We start from the raw sequence: 21402 nt of genomic DNA, 5'->3' as shown, positions 1-21402 counted from the left end.
TCTACCTGCATATGCAGATGAGTGCTTTGGGACTGGGGCAGGGTGTGGGCAGGCTATTGTCTTTTGGGTCTAGATATCAGAGTGTGAGCTATCTTACCCTTCAGTACTATTTTCTTTGTTTTGAAATCTTGTTTCAAATCCAGCTCTCTCTACTCCTCTCTCTCTCTACTTCCTTTTCTTTTTTCTTTCTCTTTCTTTCTTTCTTTCTTTCTTTCTTTCTTTCTTTCTTTCTTTCTTTCTTTCTTTCTTTCTTTCTTCTACTTTGATTTGTTTTTGTTTTTTGAGACAGGATTTCTCTGTGAAGCCATCGCTGTCCTAGAAACGCTTTGTAGACCAGGCTGGCCTCGAGCTAACAGAGATCTACCTGCCTTTGTCTCCTGAGTGCTGGGATTAAAGGCGTACGCCACCATGTCTAGCTTCTCACATTTATTTCTCTTACTTTTTACCACATTTGGCCTTGACCTGAGATCCCCAAAATCTGTTCTACTCACATGATATTCTCCAAAGTTTAGGATAGGATATAGTGTTGAAGAAAGCAAAGGATGTGAGAGACCAAAAAAAAAAAAAAAAGAAAGAGAAATTAGCAGCTATTATTAATTAAGGCCTGAACTAGGTAGCTGGAGAAATCCAGTAATGCCCTGAGGGGAAGGACCGCCTTACTGCATTCTTTCCCCACCCACTAGAGATAACAGTTGCTAGGAAACTGGCCTATCCCCCTAGGGAGGGACACTGGTCATTATGGTCTGGGGACCTTCCTATAGCCAATCAATTCAAAATGTAGCATTTTGACCAATAGATGCTTGCCAGGGGCAGGAATCACCCCTGCCTTGGGCATGCTGGGAGGGACCAGAATCTATATATCACCCAACTAACCTGGGCACAGCGCGCTCGGCTCCCACCACTTCAGCGGTGGATGTGTGTGGGCCCAAGCTGCAACTTGTAATTTACAATAAAAAGGATCTCATGTATTTGCAGCAGAGTCTGTTTATTCTTGGTCTTTTGGGGTTCGTGAACTGGGCAGAACAGATGGATCCCAGAATTTCACCCAAGTGTATTCTTCTCCTAGCTAGTGTAAGCTGATCCTTCTACTGTATTAGAGTCATATGTATGTGTGTGTATATATATATATAATGTTACAGAGAACTTATTCTTCCCAGTACTCTTTTTAAAAACTTTTTATTGATTCTTTGTGAATTTCACATTGTACACCCCAATCCTACTCATCTCCCCATCCCTTTGTAACCTCCCTTCAACCAAAAGAAAATAAAACAACAACAACAAAAACTCCATCTCTCCATGGAAGCTTCAGTATGTCCCACAGTATACTCCTTTGTCCAAACAGCTTACTTGCAAATGTTCATTGCAATGATTCATTGGTTTGGTTCCAGGCCTCTGGCTTCTGCTATACTATCAATACTGGATCCTCACAGGGATTCCTCTCAGATATCCTATTGTCACCATGTGTCATGCAGATCCTGCATCTCTGGATCTGCAGGACTGCTCCTTAATGTGCTCCACAGTTCATAGATAGGGTAGATTACAGGGTGTGCAACTCAGAGCCCTGGGGCTGGGTGGAAGCTGAGTAGGTCAGCCCACCATCTCTCTTGCAACTTTGCCTTCAGGTCCAACTCTCCCACTTGCACACCTACAAGGCCAGCTCTAACCAGATGAGGTACAGGTCCCACTCTGTGAGTGCTTTAGCCCCGTGAGGGTTGGTCCCAACTCTCCAGACTGCCACAGGTGAGATAAGAACAGCTGACTTTCCTAGCACAGTTCATGAGACTTTTCTACATCAAAGTCTTCTGTATCCATCTACACAACCCTTTTGCCCCGGGCTGAAACCTAGTAGAACTTTTACCTAAAGCCAGTGACCCGTACCTGTTTTGAGCTAAATGTCCAGATAGCAGTAAAAGCTATTGATTATTGTATATCTATCAATCTATTAAAGTCAGGCACTTAAAAATTTATTTATTTTTATGTTTGTTTGTTTGTTTGTTTATTTTATGTGTACGAGTGCTCTGCCTGTGGATATGTAAGTGCACTGAGTGAGTACCTCGTACCTGTGGAGATCAGAAGAAGGCACTGGAGTGATGGACAGTTTTATGCTGCCATGTGGGTACGGGGAGCCAAACCTAGGTCCTCAGCAAGAGCAACAAGCACTCATAACTGCTCAGCCATCTCTCCAGTCTGAGTTAGGTGTTTAAGTAATAGTCTTAAGTGGGCATCTAACTTAATTTATTCCTTAGTATGCTATTAGTTGGCTGTTACCAATCCCATTTGCAACTGAGAAAGCTGTTGTTCAGAGAATTTAGGTCAGCTGCCCAAAGTTATTCATTTGGGAAAAGGCAGATTCAGTGTTTTCACAATTGTCATTCCAAAGCTATTTACCCTTACTATGTTTTATTAGTTAGGAATTAAAAAACATATTTTGCTTAGATTCATTTACAAATAGGTTAGCTAACAGAATATTTGGAAGGTGTGTTTATTAGCTCCTACTTCTAAAGGGCTCTTTCTCCATTCTGTATGTGCCTCAGCTTGGTAGGTTTCTTCCAGCTTTGCAAGGGAACAATGCAGTAAATCATGCCATAGATTTTTCCCCCCTCTGGCAGCTTGGCTTGTGTATTGTATTTTCCTTTCCTCTGTGGTGCCAGGAGTTATCTGCTTCACACCCTCCTGTTTTCTCTTTCACTGTTTGCATATAGAATTTTAGCCTATTAAATGCCATTCCATTCTCTCTTTCCTTCTGAGGCATAGTATTTGCTCATGCAGGCCTGGCAGAGTCAACCCTCCTGCCTCCATCTCCCAAGCATTTAAATTCTAACACTTTTTTTTTTTCACTTTAGGAAAGTAACAAAGGACCAATTTGTCTACCCTGAGGTTCAAAAGCTACTTTTGTCTGCATTCTCACTAGGCAGCACCACATGATTAACCTCTTTCTCCTTTAACAATTAGGCTTCTTGTTTGGAACAAATAGCTGTAAATGAGCGTCTAATTGGTAAAAGTTTCAGGTTTTCTTCCTCTCTCAGTTATATTCTAACATTTTACCCAAGCCCAGTAGATCAGCTTTCTCAGTTCTTAAATGTTTTTAGAAGTAATGGCTTTTTAGTTTCTTTACTGGACTAATTACTAGTCTAGAGTAGCCTGTTCACTGAAATTAGTTGGGAGCTCTCGGAAAACTGAGATCCATGCTTATAGGTTTCCTGTTTTCATCCGGAAGACTGAATGTGATCTCTGGGTGGAGCTTCCTCCTTCTGAGGTCCAGGGAAGAGGAGCGTGACTCCCTAGAGAAAACAGAAACTTATGCCAAACTTTGGGGGTTGGTTCACTCTGTCTCACTGGGATATGGGGGGGGAGGGGGTATTTTAAGTATAAAATCTTAAATATTTAAAAACCTGAGAGAAGAGAGGGTTGTAGGCAAGATCTGGTACCAGGGTGTATCATGGTCATCAGGGTTGGAGAGCTGTGGGCCAGCGCCAGTGAAGGTATGCAGAGATGGCCTGTCCCAGCACACTGGTCTATCGGATGTTTGACCTTGTCTGGTGAGAGGCATTTTTATTTTAATTTTGTACAAAATTACTAACTCTAGGTTAGCTGATTGTCTAAAGAATGAATGATTTCACTTTCCTAAGTAATTTCTGATATTTGTTTATTGGTTTTGCCATAGGGTGGGAAATGTGTGAGCATAAGCCAAGACATATTTAGTCTCAAGATATCACTGATACCCTACTCAGGGCAGCACAGGAGCCCTGTAAAAGCTTGGATTAAGTTTCGTCCAATTCAAGAGTGAGAGAGAACAACTCCTCTGTCTCTGTTATAAGGGTGTGGTGAGGGTTTAAATGTTTTCATTTATGCTTTTCAATGGTTATCAAGAGTCTGCTCTGTGTCCTCTATGTTGTCGACCGTGGGGCTTCTCAGTGGGCAAGACAGACAAGCACTCTTATCATCGAGGTGCTTACATCACAATTTGTGTTCTCTCAGTCTTACCTGGAAATCCAATAGGACAAGTAAACAGAAAGGATGAGAACAGGGGCTAAAGTTCTGCTTGTTTATCCCAGTTATGTTTCCCCATGGACTTTGGAAGATCTCCTTGAGATTCGCATTAAGAAACATGTTCATACATGTGAGGGACATAGGTTTAAAGTCTTCTGTGTGCTAGCTGCTGTAGGTGCAGCTAATAATGGTGCCCAGGCAGCCATAACAGGTTGACACAGCTGTGGTGAGTGCTGGGTTCCAGCTCACAGCTGCCCCTGCATCTGCAGCTTTGTTCTCAGCTCCAGAGCTGAGGCCCTCCTTGTACAAAGGTGGGTTTGGGGACCTTCTCTCCTTGATTGCAGGTGGAGCCACTCAAGAATGTCCTTGCACTCAGCCTGAGGCTGGGATGTGACTGGACTCTCACCACTGGCTGGCTTCTTTCCCTGTGCTTCCTGTTGTCCTCACTCCATACAAGTCTCCCCAAGGACATTCCCTTGGCCATTCTTTTACACAGGAATCCATATCTCAGAACATGCTTGTCGAGAACACAATTGGACACATGTGCCTTATCATTTGTTCCATGTGACTCATAAATAGTACAGAGTTGTGAAGCATAAGGATAATGAAAAAACAAAATAAACAAACAAATAAAAAGAAACAAACCAGAGGATAAATACAAAGACAAATTACCAACTTCATGAACATTCTTTTTTTTTTAAAAAAAAAAAAAAAAAACAGCCCAAGGCTCCCAGTTCTTACAAGTCCCAGGCAAACAAGAACCTTGTTTTTGTGGCGAGGAGACACAGGATCGAACACAGAGTTCGTGTCTTTAGACTCTGATTATGCTTATCCACCTTTCACTGAAGTTCAGGTGACTTGATGAGTAAATGCCTTGTCAGGGTTCTCTCTGAACTGGCCTCTTCTGAGTGTCTAACGTGGGTACTATAACACTTTACCCATTTTTCAAGAGACAGATTAAGATTCCTGTGAGACTGAGCATAGATGGACTGTAAAGCATTAGAAAACATTGTCACTTTCTGTTTTGTTTTTAAATTCTCTTGAATACTTGAAATGCATGCCTGTAGTCCATATTTTAGTTCCAGGTGTAAGACAGAAATATGTAAAAAATAAAATACTTTGGCTACCCTGGACTCACTTTATAGACCAGGCTGACCTTGAACTCACAGTGAACCACCTGCCTCTGCTTCCCTGAGTGCTGGGATTACAGGCATGAACCAACCACACCCAGAAATTATTTATTTTAAAATTATTTTTTTAAATGAAGACTACAACTAGATTTTTATCTGAAATAAATGTTGTTAACAATACAGAAAAAAATATATGGCAGTGCTTTACAATAGCTGTGCTTTGTCAGCTCTGTGGTTAGGAGAGATTTTCCACAGAAACAGGGCTGTTTTGAGAAGAGAATTTAGCACAAGTTGGGAAGTCTTTTTGATTTCATTTTTCTGAGGTGTCTTAGGAGAAAATTGCAGGTGTGTGTGAGTGAATGTGTGCATCAGTGTGCATATGTAGTCGGCCCTCTGTCTCCCTATCTGTGACCCCTATAAGCTCCCCATCTGTGTATTCAGTTAATCACAGTTGAAAAATATTAGAAAGGAAATAAAGTGTGAAAAAGGGTGGATTTTTGTAAAACAAGAATTTTTTTTTTTTAATACATTCAAAAAAATGTCAAAGGACACCTGAGAAATAACTGCAAGGGGCTGGACACACAGCTCAGTGGTGGAGCGCTTGCCTAGCATTTGCAAGGCCCTGGGCTAGATTCCAGCATGGGGGAAAAATAAATAAAAAATAAATTAAAAGGGAACCCAAAGAGGGTGTGTGTGTAAGAGTACAAGATTCTGATTTGTGCAGATTTAAAAATTAGAAAGAGTTATCATCCCACCGAGAAAGAAAGAATGGTTAACTGTCTTTCTCTGAAGAATCAGTCCTTCCAAGCAAAAGGTCTGTCTGAAAGAGGGGCCAGTGCTTGCATACTCAGCAAGAGCCTTTCCTGGAAATGTGGGAGGAGTCACAGGCTGTGGGATTCCTCTGCAGAGCAGAGGTGTTTCCAAGTTATTGGGGTTTTTTGTTTGTTTGTTTGTTTGTTTGTTTAAAGGGCAAGTGAGACAAAAGGATCCTGTATGGTGGTGCCCACCTATAATGAGGCAGGATGATAATGAGTTGAAGGTCAGTCTATCTTAAAAAGATGAAAAAAAAAGTGTCAAAAGGATCAGGAAGCTGTGCACTGAACAGGCTGTTCCTGTTTGCCTGTGTTCTCAGAAGCTTCCTCGTTTTTGTTAAAAAATGGTGCCTTTTAAGTGTGTGCTATAAACAATGCCCCGCTGGGAGAGGGGGATCCAACTCTAAACAGCTGGCAAACAACAAATTGATACTGGAATTATTTAACAAGTACTCCCAGCTGGTCCATAAGGACCTAGGGACAAGATAAGCGACAGAGCAGAGGTCAAGATCAGTCAATGAACTTCCTAGTTTTTGTCCTGGCAACCGGGGATCTGAGTAGAAAGAGATCCTCTGTATTCAGGGGATTGTTTCAAATCTCCAGCTTCCCCTGCTGTCTTCTTGGGCATAACCTAACCAGGTTGATGCCTTAAGCTTTGTGGAAATGATACTTTTAGAGAAGGTTTTGCTGTTGTTGTTTTTTTTTTAAGTTAAAAATTGCATTCATCTTATTTTTCCTCCTCGTTCTTTGAGACTTTCTCATAATACTTTTTTTTATCATATTCACTCCTCCCCTGACTTCTCCCAGATCCACGTCCCTTCTCTACTCACCCAACTTTTTGTTCTTCTTCTTTTTTTTTTTTAATAAAAAAAATTTACTGGTGGTTTAAAGTATAAGTTTTATTAATGGAAAAGTTGGATGGAAGAAAGTAATTGGACAGACTGCTAAAACACAGCTTCCTTTTTGGTTTTCTTATGAATTAAATCATTTAGCTACTGAAAGCTGAGAAAGGGCCAGAGGAGGCTTGGCTGGGCCTGCAAGAAAGGGAAAAAGGCAAGGAGCCACTGCTCCTGGGTACGTACAGGTGGGAAGAAAACATGAAGGAACAGGCCTAACAGGAAGAGGTGCAGGTGCCAGGCTGTTCCTGTTCACCATTGCCTTCACAAAGTGATTCCAATATTAAACCAGTGAGCTGAGCGGGTCTCCTTTATGGCTGCAGGGGTCTCTTCGACCTCCACATATAGTTCGGGGGTGAACACAACTAAGTGACTGGTGTTGGTTCTGAAAGGGTTAAATTAGCAGAGCTAATCTATGTTGATTCTCAGACTCCATCCAAGGTCAGATTGTCCCTGGAGTACCTTGGTTCCCACTCTTAAGTTCTGAGAAAAAAAAACCACAGAATGTTCTCAGCAGCTTGCAGATAGACACAGCAACTGAGGCAGATGGATAAAGATGGGTCCGTTAAGTTGTTCCCAGGGTTGCAGTGTTCCTCTTTGTGGTTTAGCCAGATGCTGTCAACCAACTAGGTCAAAGTGCATTTCATTCCTTTACCTTTTGTCCAATCATGTAAGCTAAACTAAGGCTTAGAAGCCCCTGATTGTGGTTTTTCCCTTTAAAAACCCTGTTCCCTTGGAGTTGGCTGTCGCTCTCCTAATCTATGTCAAGAGGGTTTGTGGCCCAAGCTTGAGCTTGAATCAAAGACCCTTGTGTGTTTTGCATCGGACTTGTGTTCCTAGTGGTCTTTTGGGGGGCTTGTGACCTAGGCATGACAGTTCATAGTTTAGGAGTCTTACCCTGACTAGTTTATTTTAGGCACAGTTAAGCACAGCACAGTTTGGTGAAAATTAAATCAATCCTGTGTGCATAATAAAGCACATGTAAATCTTGTTGAGAAACAGTAAGCTAAATAAAGATTAGAAGTGACCGCATCCAGACTCTTTGTAAAGTTTGTGTGACACTTTTTATAAAAGGACTGAGAAAACCAATGGTCTGGGGGTGGATGAGCAGACTAGAATACACATTCATCCTCTCCCAGTCTTCAGGATGGAAAACAGGTACAAGCATTCCTTCCCTTGAGGGAATAACCCTGAAAATTAACAGTCCACGTTCTCCCAGTACTTATCTGTGAGCACAAGGACCTTCAAAGCATACACTTTCTGTTTCTCTCCTCTCTATCATTGGCACACTCACCACTACTGAATGTTCCCCTTGGAAAGATGGCTAAGAGGTTAAGAACACTGGATGTTCTTCCAAAGCCTGTTGCTTCAACTACTGATCTTTATACATTTCCTGCTACTGATTTTTAAATTTGTTGACTGGGACCCGGACCCTGTGAACAAGATTGACAAATGACAGATGAGTAAAACAAACACAGAGTATCAATATGTACACTGTGTATTCACATGGGAGTATTGGGTAGTTCTGAGGGATGGCTACAGCCTAGACTCATGTGGAGAATGAGTTGTTTTCTCATATTGGAGAAAGCAACAGTCTTGTAGAGAAATGAGAAAACAGAAGATAAGGATCTCAAGCTTCCAGCGTAGCTCAACCTGTAGGAAGGAATTATATGTGGATGAACAATGGAAGCTGGGTGTGCTGTGTCCCTTTCTCTGGGTTGATAAACCCTAGAGTTGTCCTCAGCCTTTGAAGAAACAAACCTAAAATAAAACTGGATTAAAAAAAAAAAAAGAATTGCTATTCTTCCTGTCAGAGATGGGGAGGTAAAAGGCTTTTACTTGTGTCTAATTCTTGTAATTTGCTTCATCCTACAATTATCAGTATGTGAAAATGGCATGTTTTGGGGTGATGTGTTCCGTTATGTGTAGAAAGCAAGCAATAATGGTCTTCAAGCATGCTGAGGACACTGGAGTGATTCATTCAAAGCATTTAGGACTGATCTAGCAAACAGCAAGTGCTATCAGCACACAGTAAATGCTATCAAAGTCCCTACTTAGGAAATCCTTTGTGTTTCCCTAATAGAGGGTAAGGGAGAGAGAGAGGGTGAAGAATGGAGAGGATTTGATCACTGACTGGAGGGTGAGGAGGCCATAGGTATAAACAGCTATCTGTTAGATAACTTCCTAGAGATTGTTGAGTTTAGTGACAATAGCTGACTAGGAGACATTCAGTAAAGCTTAAGAATCAAATATCATCCATTAGTTGGTTTTGCAGGCAAAGATTCTTGCCCTCAAACCTGATGACCTGATTTTGAGCTCCAGGATCCATATGATGGGAGGAGAGACCTAACTCCTATAAATTGTCTTCTGGCATCTACACTCACACCATGGCCGGTGAGCTACACATATAGACACATGGACACATGGACACATGCACATCCACAAAAGAATATATATCTATATACACACATAAAATATAATAAAAAGGAGAAATAAATACTAAAGAAGGCTTACTTCTTGTAAGGTGGTGGTGCTTGGGCCTACAGGTCTATAGAGGGCCATATTAAAAGGAAAAATCACAATGGAAGCATCACTGAAGAGCTTCTCAAACTGGAGCTGGGAGGCCATTAAGTGGGCTGGGCTTATGGATAATTTAGCTCCTACTTAAAAATATGTCACCTCCTTGACCATAGACATCTGAACAATTAGAATTACTGGATCCAAAAGCTTGAGATAGTATCAACAGTTCATTAGACTCTGTCTTTTGGATACTTCCATTCTGTCCATGCCTTCTTTCCTCCCATCAGCCATGTTGTCCTGTTCAGCCTCTGCATTCAATAGTTCACATATGCTCTCACTTGTCCTACGTTCTGCAAAGCATTTGTTCAAAACTCTCTGAACCACTGCCTCCACAACTACAGTCCTCACACCTCAGGTAAGGTGTTTTTATGGATTGACTAGCCCTGATAGATTAAAAAGAAAAAAAGAGAAAAGCAATTATCCAGGCCTAAAGAAGGAAAGTGTATAATGAAACGGAGTAGAATTTCTGAAGAGGACCAGGAATCTTGATTTTTTTCAGAAAAAGCTAAATTAGGCTAGACCTGAAGCTGTGGGAAGAACTTTGCTTTTCCCAGTATAACTGTTTTAACTGTGGACTTGAGCACAGGGAAACAGGAAAGAGCTTTGGGGCTTCCCAGGGAGAATCATGAGCCTGAAAGGGTTAAGGCCAGAGATCATGCTGAGAACTGTCATTTCCACCATCGAAAGCAAATGTTTACTAAAGCTCTAGGCAACTTTTATCTGGACACCCCTGGACTTTGAAATATACTGTTTACATGGAACAAACTGTCAAAAACCACAGAAGGTCTTTGAGACTAGGTCCTGCAACAGTTTCCAACAGCCTAGATTAAAACTCAAGGTAGTCAGTCACACTGACATCTCCATTATTAAACTGAAGCCAAGTGTTGTTTGGTCTTCCCAGAAGTTAGGAGAAAGGAAAATACACATTTCTTAAACAGTTTTGATGGGTGTATCAATGAACTTCTAGTTCTGAAGTAAAATTGGAAGATAATATATATTAAGGCCAGAGATGATGGCACATACCTATAACCAAAGTTCTGAGGCAGGAGGCTCATAAATTTGAAACCAGATTGGGTTACATAGCAAGACCCTGTTTCTACCATCCATCCAACCAACAACCAACCAACAACCAACCAACCAACCAACCAACCAACCAACCAACCAACCAACCAACCAACCATAAAGAACCTACAAAAGTATATCAAACTAAACCCAAAACACAGTAGAGAGTGAACTCCGGTCCTGCTGAACTATCACTACAGCAACTTGCTTTTGTTTGAGCCAAGGTCTTACTATTCAAGCCCAGCCAGTCTTAGCCTTTCAGGGATCTAGTCTCAGTGTGAGAAATCTAAGGATGTGGGGTAAGCACAAATTTCAGGGTGGTATTTGTTCAAGGATAGACCCTCTTGAGATGGTGCTGGGAGGCAAAGCTATTTGAAGCCAAAGCCAAATAATGAGCAAAGGTCATTTAGTGGAGACCTAAAGCCAATTAGTAAAAGAGTTATCTAGGACTCTAAGTCATGGGTGATAGATTTGTGAGGACATCCGTTGTTAGTTTTAGAGCATACGAAAGATATCTTAAGAAAACATCCTTACGGTATCTTGCAGGTGCAATTTTCAAGCCATGAAAGCACTCTTGCTATCTCCTGCAGTAGTAAATTAGCCTTTCCCCTTTCCTGCCTTCTCCCTATATAAGTTGGGTAAAAATTTCTAATAAATAAGGCTTTGATCAGACAAACTGACCTGGCCTCTTTCTTCGCGGGTTCAAATCTTTGTATGAAGCATGGCTGGGCAACAGAGGATAGGAAATTGAAATGGAAGAGTTAAAGCCTTAGAGTATAACCTAGAATAGGGGCCAGGGCTGGGGCTGTCCTCAGACGGAACAGGGCTGGGGGTGGCAGTGGTGTTAAATGGCCTAGTGAAAATTTCTAATTCTCTTCACTTGATTCTCATATGCTTCTGTGTTCTTGGATAATGAGGAGTGTACCTACGGGAGAGGAGGAGCCACTGCCTAGAAGGAGATTGTGGCCATGATATACATAAGAAGATTAGAACAATTTAGGGAAAAGAATGATGCCACCATGATTCTACTCAGAATAATATTTGGTTTGAGTGTCTCCAAAGGAAGAATGAGATAAGGATCAACTCTTAACACACAGTAGGGTAAGATGAGATTTGCAGCTGCAGTGAAAGAGTTAAATAAATCAGGGACACAGCTTTTGGCTGCTGTTTCAACTTCGTCTGCCTGGTAATGTGATCATGATGCAAAACGTATTAATTAGCTGAACAATGAGATCTATTCATTAAACCAAACTAGCTCTGAGTTCCCCTACAACAGAAATCAAACTTTTCTCAAGGCAGCAATTAGTGTTTAGAAAAACCTGTTGGCAGTTAGGAGGGATTCTTTACAGATTTCCACCACTGACTCAAATTACTTTCATCATAACAATATTGTTTCTCCTCTTTTCTTCTTCCTTGTCTCTGTGTATTGAGATTACTATATTTTTGAGTGACTACCTTTTATTTTTTTCCACAAGATTTTGAAGACAAGCTGGGAATGGTGGCATATAACTTTCAAGATAAAAAGATTTGCTTATTTATTTATTTATATATTTGATGCATACGGGTGTTGTGTCTGCGTGTATGCACACCAGAAGAGGGAGGGCATTGGATCCTATGCAGGTGCTGGGAATTGAACTCAGGACTTCTGGAACAGCAGTCAGTGCTGAGCCATTCCTCCAGCCCTAGAAAAAGAAGGAAAAAAAAAGATTTTTTAAGTTGGGTGTTACATAATATCTGTAATTGGGCCTTGTTTGTTTTTGGTATGATGTGGATAAATGATAGTGGAAAGAGCACATGATAAACTCTTGGAAATTAAAAGAGTGTTTTTGAGACATTATTTGGTGATGTGTTACACTGTGCTGAACACAATTAGGGTAGTCTCCCAAGTACCAATATTCGGACCTGACAAGAACATTATTTGATGATGAACAATGGTCCTTTTCAGCTGAGCTCCTTAGATGCAACCTGACCTTTCTCCAATGTCATGCTCACTGAGGATAAATAAAAAGTTGAAGTATAGTTGTTGGAGCTTTTTTTTTTTTTTTTTAATAACTCAATGAAGATACCATTAAGGTCCATCTGTTACTTCCCTTACAAATGTGTATCTTCTAAATAAAACTACTACAGAGCCCCAAGTTTACAAACATAAATTTTCAAATAATTATTTTGCTTAGTGCAAAAAGTATTTGCGACTCAGTTGTGTTTGTCTTCTTTCTGCAACTGACAAAATACCCAGCGTACTTAAATGAGGAAGGCTTTATTTTGCATCACGGTTTCAGAGATTTCTGTCTGTGGTTAGTTGGCGCCATGCTTTCTGGGTTTGCAAGGAGGTAGAAGGTGGTAGTGGAGGAAAGATACTTACCTCATGTTATGGAAAAGAGGAGGGGGGTTGTGGAAGGGAGAGAACATAGTTTACAGGGGTACACCTCTGAGGGTCTATTTCCTTCAATTTGTTGTTACTTCCTAGATAATAATATATCAGATAATGAATCCATCAATGGATAAATCAATTGTTATCCTCAGTGCTCTAATGTTCCATTTCCTTCCCCTAAACCCTATGTCTGAATCTTGCTATAGGTGGGCCCAAGCCCCAACACATGGGACATTTCATATCAAATTCTAACAGTATTAGTATTACTTCACTTTCAGAATTGTGGAACTTGAATCTCAAAGCTTTAAAGAACTTAATCAAGGCCACACAGGTAATTGCAAGAGCTGGAGTTGGATACCTGATCTGATTTTTTTTTTCATTTTAATTTTTGTTCCCCTCTCTGCTTTCATCTGCTTCTTTAGGCAGAGAGCTCCTGGAACATGAGCTGGGAGGTGTTTGCTGTTTGCCTACTTGTTAGATGTACCCTGGGTCTCTGCAAGTACCAGGGCACAGTTTTGTGTGAATACTTAGATACTACCAGATAATCATTGTTCTCACCTTGTCATGATGTAGCATGCCTTTTACTAGAACAGTCTGCTTTTAGGATGAGTTTATTCATACAGCTTGTTTTAGAATTGTATGTGCTGCTTACACAAACAACCTGCTTCTAACCTTTTTGGTCTTCCTAAATCCTGCCTTAGACAAAGATAGCTGCTTCACTATACGCTGTAGGATTCTCAAGTGCAAGGAAAAAAAGCTTTGGTACTTGAGGACGGTCACTGGGCCAAAATTGCTGGGATTACCCAGACGTTGTTAGCAACAAAGGATCTCTGACCACACCTTAAACTTTCTTAAAAACAATGTACATTTTAACAAGATTCCAGTATGAATCATATTCACACAAAAATATGCTAAACAATGCAACAATGTACTAGATCCAGTTGTCCTCTGTTTCTTCTCAAAGTCCTCCTTATTTTATTTATTTATTTATTTATTTTTTACTCACCAGTAGCTGACCTGGACAATTTCAATAATTCCTATGGGCTGTGCCGAACCACGTCAGCAATGTTATGGCAGTTGTTCTGGCAGTTAAAGCTGATGTCTACAGACAAGGTCCACTTCAAACTGTTTACAATATGAAGTCATGGAAAGGCACTTATCTGTTAGATAACTCTTCCAGGAATATGTCTGCACTGACAGATACAAGCTGGCTCTAAGTATTATGTAGGGACATGGTCTCTAGTGCCAAATGCCCACACTTATGCTTTTCCACACAGTTTACACATGGTGCCTCAACATTTGATATGTATAGGAGTTCTAAAGGCAGCAACACTCTTCATTCTTCAGCATCCCAGGAATGCAGGCATTCTCTTAGTAAAGTAATAGTAACGATAGGCCAACAATCAGACTTCCAGATTTGTTGCTCATGAATTTTAAGTGAAAGAAATATATTTCGCTGGGCCACAACTTTTGTAAATGAAAAGATCAGATGTGAGGACTCTTAATATAAGCACATTAGAGCAAAGAAAAATGTCATCACCTGACAGGGTTTGATCAATCATCTTTATGACAGCAGTAAAACAAGCCAGTCAAACAGGCACACTGAATATCAGTGTTCCTAATTGGCCATGACAATGATAAATACAAAGTGATAAGGATCCAGGGCAGACTTTGAGAGATTGTTTACATCACTGTTTGGGGAACAGTTAAGTGATATCCACAGATTAGACCACAGTGATTGCAAATGGCTGCTGTGAGCTTGATTCATGAGCTCAAAGTTCAGAAGCCTCTGGGACATGTTTACAGGAGCCGAACACAAAGCCACTCTACCTAGGCAAACCTGGCTTTTACAGTTTGTCATTTTTGTATACTAAAGGCTAAGTAACTACAACTCATATGATCGAATAAAACCTAATTGAAAGCACTGTACATCTCTTATTTCAAAACAAGTTAATTCTAAGATATTTTTAAAACACAGAAAATAATAATTAAGACATGTAACTATTGGATAGTAAAAACATTTTTCCACTTGTAAGGGATTTTTTTTTCCTCTGTAGAAATTTGTCATAGTCACACCTCTGCCTATGTTTCCCTCAAAACCATAATTTTTCAGTAACAAATGCACGCATATGCACGCTCTCAAGCACACGTGTGTGTCTGTGTGTGTGTGTGTGTGTGTGTCTGTGTATACTGCCAGGCCCCCTTAGGCAGTTTTGCATGAACATCTCCACCCTTCTCTGTGACATTGTTTTCTGTGAAGCTCTGGCGTTTCCTTGATGGTGTAGTCATGAACTCTGCTTTGGAGTAGCAATACCAAAGCAAGCACAGAGAGCAGAGTGATGCCAAGGCAAGTGCATATAATGTAACGACTAGCATTGGAGGGGAAGGAAAAAGATGGAAACCTGACATACTACTGGCTGGTGTAGTAATACTTCATAAAATGAAGTACTTAAACTGTCTACCTTATCTGCTTAGTGCAAACTCTCACACTGCTGTTTAGTGTCCATATTCTGTAATCCTCAATATTTTCTCTTTCTTTACTATCTCCAGCTTCTTCTTCAGGAGTCCAACTCTTAGGCTATGAAAGTATTCAAGTTTCTTTTGTTCAAAATAAAAATTTATGCCTTTATCTTAAGGTATTCCTTAAGCTCACTCTTTTTTTTTTATCAGCCAACAAAATTTTAAAAAACAGTCTATACATTTGAAACCAAATCATTTTTCTTTTCTTTTCTCTTCCTTCCTTTCTTTCTTTCTTTCTTTCTTTCTTTCTTTCTTTCTTTCTTTCTTTCTTTCTGACTGGTATTGAACTCACTACATAGCTATAGAAGACTTTAAACTGCTGCTCCTCCCACCTCTACTTCCCATGTGCTGGATTACGGATGTGTGGCATTTCATTTGGTCTCCGGTCAACTTTCTACTATCTTCCACAAGCTCTGTTGCCAGTGTGATATGCTATTAAAAATCTTATTATTGACAGTTATTGCTGACTTTAGTCATGATGAAGATTATAATTACTGTTTTGAGATCTTATTGTTTGTGAGGCCCTGGGCTTGTCATATTATTAATCCCGCTTGATTCTCACTATAGCACTGTAAAAATGGGCCTATCACTTTTTTTTTTTTTTTTTTTTTTAAATGTTTCAGGGGTAGAGCTTAGGACGTGGAGAAGTTCAGTAACATACACATAGCTTGTCACATTACTAGGAAGTGGGAAGCTGGACCTTGAAGTAAAAGCCTTTGAAACTTACGGGCATCAGCTTTCTCACTACACCCAGCTTCGATATCCTGTATCCCTTGCATCAGCCAGTGAAGGCCCTTACAATTTAAACTATCCAACGGAGCTTTCCTGATGTTTGTGTTCTCTAGCACGCTGTAGACGATCATGGCTACTATCGTGGGGTACATGAACCCAGTGACTGGGGAACCAGCCTAGAGTGAGCGTGAGATTGAGACATGTCCAAACCCTGACAATCTCATCGTAAGATTGTCTCCCTCTTCTGGGCCTATATGTCCCGGTGCACATAGTCTTGCGGCTCCCATCTCTGCCATCCTTGAAGTAGTCACATAGGCTGGTGACTGACCAGGTTTCAGGTTTCCTCATAAAAACATGTTCAGCTAGCACGGGGAATTCCTCTCCATGTAAATGAAGCATTCCCAGCACCTTAGTCCCAGCCAATGATGTTCACTCACGCAAAAACCCCCTCCCACTCCCCCAGGGCTTATATAGTCCTTTTTGCTGCAACAAAGAAAACTGTATCACTAGAAGAGCTGTGTCACTGAAAGGGCTGTAGCACACTGAAAAAGCTGAATCTGAAAACAGCTTTCTCCCCTCTAAGCATTCACCACCAAACTGAGATCCTGTTAACCTGCCTGCCTGGCTAAGCATCATTCCTTTAAGTCCAGCATCTGTATGCTTCAGTTCCTGGATGCCCCAAGGGAAGAAGCAGGACCCAAGCTACCGAAATACAGGCCATAGTGTAATATTCCCAAGGGCTATAACTTTTGTTTGTTTGTTTTCCACCTGTGGCATTTAGCATGTAGTATTTAAATAAAAGACGATTTTTTTCTCTTTCCTTTTAAAAACCATTTTTGATTTTTCTCTCAACGTTTTTTTCTCACTTGAGCATTTATTCTAATGATTCCCAATGGAGTAAAGATCACTCTGGAGGAAAGACTTGGGCCTGAATCACCTATGAGGTCATTTCCTGTATGGTCCTGCTATCATTTTAGTATTCTTCTCAGAAGGAAAAGCTTCCATATCTCAGTGTACTAACGAAGTCAGTGCTGCAGAAGGAAATGTGATGTATCCATTCTCTGTATTTAAAAGGTCTAAAACTTCTAAGAATATGATATTATATACTCCCATCTAAATATTCAACATGCACAAATTTTATGGCTTCAAATAACTTGTGTGCATTTAGCAGCAGTCTTTTGTTTTTAAATTTTAGAGTACATGAGAGTCATGGAAACTATGAATTAGAAGAACCAAATTTTATCTAAATTGTTTTTCATGTTTAATTGATGAATCTTGAAAATTTGAGTAATGTGCCTGTGGTTAGCTCTTTCGAGATAAACAGCAGGGTGTTACACATATATAAAGATGTGCTTCATAAATATTCATGTATAAGTATTAGAAATAAAAAGAAGATGGAAGGGGGCTGGAGAGATGGCTTAGGGGGTAAGGGCACTGGCTGCTCTTCCAAAGGTCCTGAGTCAATTCCCAGCAACCACATGGTGGCTCATAGACATTTTTAATGAGATCTGGTGCCTTCTTCTTGCCTGCAGGCATACATGCTGACAGAATACTGTATAAATAGAAAATAAATTTTAAAAAAGAAATTGATTTAAAAAAAGATAGTTACCAAAAGGTGGTTGCTTTTCTAATATTAGGGTCAAGGATAGTTTAAGGCTCTTCCTACAAATGTGTAGTCAGTAAAAATGATTTGTACCAGCCTTATCTGTATTAGTCTGTCACCCTTTAGTTCTTATGACATTGTAAGGTTTACTGTAAAATATAATGCCTAATGCTCTAATGCTTTCCTCCACATTTTATTAGTATATTTCTGGAGTTCATTTTCTGCACACCAAGTTGTCTGAGAGCATCTTGACTCACATTGCTTTTTTTTTTTTTGGTACACTCAACCTTAGGACAGTGTTTAATTGTTAACCAAGCTCTCTACTGATTACTGATAGATCACCAATCCTTAGCTTTTGCATAAAAATTTACACAGGTAGTATTTACTTTTCTTAAGTTAAATACTGTCATGAGATGCCATTTTAAAAATCTGTGAGTGAAGATGACATTAACTAGGAAACAACATATTTTCCTGACTTGTCCTAAAAACTCCAAAGTACACATTTTGAACATAACTTCCTGTTATCTAGAAGCATGTGATGTTAGTCTGCAAACATAAGCAAATCTGAAAATACTCTGTTTATTGTGCAATCACAAACCTACAGCCTGGTGACTGTTAATATTTTCTGGGAGTGACAACAGACTTTGGAAAGATAAGAGCTGCGGAGTCCCCAGTTACCCTCAAGACGGAAGCCTGGCTTCTTTGCAGCAGAAGGAACTGAGATGGAGTGTCTCTGTTCACAATAACTCAGGCTGGGAGCAGCAGAGCTTGCCTTGCCTCTGTTGCTAGCATCTGGAAGGGTCTTGGAGAACCTCCAGGTTCTCAGAAGAGAGACCTAAATTTGTGATGATTACTAACATCCCTTCCTATGTTAAGGTTCTATTGTTTATCTAATCAGCAACCCTATGATAGGTGGTATGTAATGGTGATAGGACATGTCAGCAGCAGAAACTTGGGCTGTAGAAGTGGTCTTTTGATAGAGGGATGGCTTAATCCTTTATTCTAAACATTTGCTTCTCATATATATGAACTGAATATTTATGTGAATTATTGAAAGAGATTTTGAAGTCTCGAGATATGTTCATCTAAACATTATGCAAGACCGACATATAAATAGGTTGCTTAGAACTAGGGATGCGTACATAATTCTTGATTTTTTTATTTGAATTTGGGGCTATGAGACCAAAATTTCCTTGATCTCCATGCTAAATATCCACAGGCAAAAATTTTGGGGCTGAAAAGATGGTTCAGAGAAAAAGGGCACTTTATGCTCCTGCAGAGGGCCTGGGTTTTGTTCCCCTCACCCACATGACACATAGCCATCCATCTGTCACTCCAGTATCAGAGAATCCTATGCCTTCTTCTGACCTCTGGGTGCAGAACACATAAGTGCTGCACAGACACATATGAACACAGAAACACTGATGTTCTGTGTTTTTCTGTATTTTTTCTAAGGAAAAAATACTTAATCCCCAAATAAAAATATCATATTAGCTAAAATGAAATTGATCTGATATATGCAGTAAGATGTAATTGAAACATTCTGTTTAAAGCACATGTTCCACACATAGGGCCTGGTGTATCACACCAAATTCCCCTCCTGGCCTCTTCTTTATGTTTGTCCCAATGAAACTCAGTGTCCTGGATAGGCATCTCAAGAGGTGACATGATATAGAAATTGAGATCATTATGGTTAACCTGAGTGTGCTGTAAATAAAGAAGAGTTTAAGTGTTATTTATGAAACCATACAGTGAAATAAATGGTAGAAAGAGATTGAGCTGTATACTGAAAACTTAAAAGCATGGCTTAGGCAGAACAACTGATCTCAATTACTAAATAGACAATTGTTTTAACTGTTTATAGCAAGTAATGATCATTGCAAAAATACGTATTTATTTATTTTTTCCTATGGGAATTTGACCCACAGGACAAGGACAAATTCCTGAACTATAAGATTAGTGGAAACATTTGCTTGAGGGACAAATAGTTCCGTTCATCCAATTTCCGGTAACTTCTGAAGAGATGTTCCAAACTCAGCTAAAATCCATAACTTTTAAGAGTGGGGTGGTTGTGACCTCATGATGCCTCATCTGTGTGTTTAGTTCATATTCCAGTTTTTCCTTTCTTTCAGCTGATAGTGGGTTGTTCTTTCTTTCTGGGTCAGTATTATGTGATGTGGAGGCTTGCTGATTTGTTTATTTAAAAGTCATCAAGGGTTCACCATCTATTCTGGCTGACTGGTGATGAATTCTCCATCTCCACTGTATCTCTCTCATATTGGCCTATCAAACTAGGACCTTGTGCATCCTAAGAAGGGCATCCTACTGTACTACACAGAGTCCCTAGGTTGACTGGAGCATGATGAATGTGATATTCAGAGGAACAGTTGTGGAAGACTGAGAACACCCAGGGTGATTGATTTCAAAGAAAGATGTGGAATAGAATTTCAAGAACGAGCTGTCCTGGTGGATTTCCAGCACTGCATCACCACCAATGTGTCTGGTGATTATTTAAGATGACCTGACATGATGACAGTACTATTAGAAGAAAGAACTGTTCTCCACAGGTGAGAGACTATAACCCGCCCTGCCATGTAGCTTTCTACACAACCCAGGCTGCTTCTTCACGTGCCATTTGATAATAACAGTTGCTTTCCTTATGGAGGAAACTTTAGCCTGCATATGTCAAGGAGGGATCTTGATGTACCATTTTTCTTCTAACTTTGGGGTTTGTAATAGCCATCACCGAACCCCAGCCCAACTGCTACACAGCCTCTACTGCCTGTGTACCCTTAGAGGTAAATGAGGTGTAGCTGTGTGGTCTTAAACTTCATCCTTCAGTACATCTTCTATCTATCTATCTATCTATCTATCTATCTATCTATCTATCTATCTATCTATCTACCTACCTATTTATCTATCTGCCCCTTATGTATTAGGTGCCAACTCAAGCTTTTCTCTTTCTTCTACCAAAACTTGCTCTGGAAAAGGACCGAAACTCTTTCATCCTAAGAACTTTGGACTTCAATTCTCTGATGACTTTCTGCATTTTAGAAAAAGCTCAATGAACAAAAAACCTCAGAAGGTAAAAGCTGCTGTTTGGTGGTAGTGATGGTGCAGAAGGCTTCTGGATGTTGACTGCCTGGTCACCTTGGCACTTTCCTGGAGTCTCCTGTCAACTTATCTCATGCAGTCAGTCAGTCTGGGGCTCAGATGTGTGGGTTTCAGGTATTCATGATACTTACATATAAGCATTCCAGAGGAACAAACCTCAACTCTGACACTGCTATTTTGGTCTCCAAAGAACTTCGTTTCATAACCTTATGTTTTTCTTTCCACATGTCAACTAGTGCATCCGGCAGCTGTGCTGCAGAGTCAGCAGGTCTTACATTTGGCAACGTCTTAAATTTGAACAAGAGTTCTCCAGCCTGACTGAGTTTGGAAGTATTCCCAAACACAAGAAAGCCTTAAACTTGCATGAAATTATACACTATGAAACTAAAGAAAAGAAAAAGATTGCTCAAGTCAAACACCATGAGACCAGAAGATATTTTTATGTGTGGGTTGTTTTTATTTTTAGAAATAAAATATAATAGCTAATTAGTGTTAAAAACCATGCCAAACATTCTGCAAAGTAATATGTAGAATGAATTCATTGTGGTAAAACACAGGGTACATAAGTATATGTGTTTTTATTGCTTTCTTG

Source organism: Psammomys obesus, unplaced genomic scaffold, assembly GCF_907164565.1.
Source record: "Psammomys obesus unplaced genomic scaffold, mPsaObe1.curated_primary_1811, whole genome shotgun sequence".
NCBI lineage: Eukaryota > Metazoa > Chordata > Mammalia > Rodentia > Muridae > Psammomys > Psammomys obesus.
This window is presented reverse-complemented; position numbering follows the sequence as displayed.